A 2,226-nucleotide genomic window follows, 5' to 3' on the forward strand; every position below is an offset into this window, starting at 1 on the left:
TAGTAACCATATGTGATAAAATCTTAGGTTAGCAGATTAAAAATTCATAACCGAAGATATCAGGCATTGCTTCTACCTTCAAAAACTGATGACTTTACAAGAAAGTATATCATGACTCACTCCAGCCCCAGGGGAGGCAAGTAATGATCACATGAAGCCTCTGAAACCATGAGCCCAGAAGAATCGTTCCACTTATTAAGCAGATTGCCTCTGATTATTTTGTCACAGTAACAATGTTGTAGGAATAAGCAGAATCTCTGTATTAGGCAAATATTAGAATGAACAGCTGATTTTTAGAAGTTGTGATTTTGAGAAATCTTTATTAAAAACAGTGATTGTTTTGCTGAAGGTGCATTGCAGCCATCCCATGACTTTGGTCACAAGATGCTTCTGACACACCTGAAGATCTTGTATGATTGTGTATTTCAGCCATACATAATAAAGGTCTAGAGTCGTGGGGTTTGTGATGCTCTCCTTTAGTAAGACATGTACATTAGACTAGAGGCTTCGGTATTAGGAAATACTTTGTGTAGCAATCAATAAATACGCCTGTATGGCTGTTCAGGATTCAGTCCATGTGAAGAGGCTGGACCTTCCTACTGCCACATAGACCTTAAAATTTCATCTTAGACTGCCTTGTTTATTCAAGTGTCCTGTGCTCTTATTTGCAAATATGGTTTTGAAAGACTCTTCATTCTGCAAAATGATGATATATTGTGATTCTCTGAGAGTAGGCATTAGCTATATAGACAGAATACAGTTAAAAAAAAGAATTCATTGATAAAAATGAAAAAGAGATTAATCATTGATAATTTGATCAGCAATTGATTGAAAAACAAAATCGTTCATTTCAAATGTTTTTTAAAAGTAAAATTTGAGAGACATTTTATTTTTAAAATCTTATTTTCTAAAACTTTCCAGTTGGAAGGATTTCTGATTCTGCTCCTCTTCCTCTTCTTCTCCCTCCTTTGTCTTCTATCTGCCCTCCTGCTCATTGTAGCAACTCTGTTTGGTGTTATAATGTGGAAATACAGCAAGAGTAATTCCTTTTTTTTTTCTATTTATTTGTTGAGGCTAGTGTAAGAGATCAGTCCAAACCTGAGCAAAGTAGCATCATCTGTTGTTCTGCTATCTTTTTAACGTTGAAAAAGCCCTCTTGGAGAGATGGGATAGACTCACAATACCAGGCAAGTACATCAAGCACATCAAGAGAAGCAAAATTTCCTTAGCTGATAGAATTCTCACTGCTCTGGCCATCTTCAGGTTTAGTTTCCTTTGCATAATATTAATCAATTTTTGCTCAACCGTGTTTAATCCAGCTTTATTAACTGTACAAGTAAAATCTTTTATTTGTTATGCCTGCACCATAACCAACCATTTTAATACCTGGCTGGTAACTATACTCAGCATACTGTATTGCTGAAGATAGGCAATTTCTCAAACCTTATTTTTCTTGGTCTGAAGGGAAAAATTAAGAGTGTCATTGTAGTTGTACTTTTGGGGAGCTTAGTGTTCTTGTGTCCTCATCTTCTGATGACAACGACACGTGGCAAAGTCTAAGTAAATGATCAAAGTGACAACTTGACTGGGAAGAACAAAGTGGATTATGTCTTAAATTGTACAGTTATGATGACATTCACTCTAAACAATGTCATTCCCTTCACCTTATCTATGATCTGTTTCCTGCTGTTAATCTATTCTCTGTGACAATGAAGCTTTACAGCAAAGGATGCCGAGATCCAAGCACTATGGCCCACATTAAGGCTTTGTAAGCTGTGATTTCCTTTCTGCTGTTATTTTCCATGTTTTTCCTATCTCTAATCATATTGGGTCACAGTTATATGAAGTCTCTGGATGAGCCAGTCCACCTGATTTGCCAGGTTATTGGAACATTATATCCTTCAAGCCATTCCTACATACTAATATGGGGAAACAGAAAGTTGAAACAAGCCTTGGTGTTGACAATGGTGCAGGTAAAGACAAGCATATGGCTGAAAGAAACGAAACCTTAAAGTCCTTCAACCAATATCAGAAATGTGGTATGACTAGCAGCTTCCTATTGCTTTTGAAAAATGGACTATGTTTAAATTACTTATAAAGAAATTTCTGGAAAATATATCTCTGTCTACCAAAGTAGCATTATTTTGTGTTTATGAACATGTATAAAATATACTAGAAAACTTGTCTATTGCATTTTCTTAATACCGCTTTAATAAAAACTATGCC

At 35.7% G+C, this 2,226-nt stretch overlaps 1 pseudogene; it reads left to right on the forward strand.

Moving 5' to 3' along the window:
- The first annotated feature begins 1,020 nt into the window (after positions 1-1,020).
- Positions 1,021-2,012, forward strand: LOC130884307 (taste receptor type 2 member 136-like; annotated as a pseudogene).
- The last annotated feature ends 214 nt before the right edge of the window (positions 2,013-2,226 follow it).

The sequence above is a fragment of the Chionomys nivalis genome, chromosome 1 (genome assembly GCF_950005125.1).
Source record: "Chionomys nivalis chromosome 1, mChiNiv1.1, whole genome shotgun sequence".
Classification (NCBI taxonomy): Eukaryota; Metazoa; Chordata; class Mammalia; order Rodentia; family Cricetidae; genus Chionomys; species Chionomys nivalis.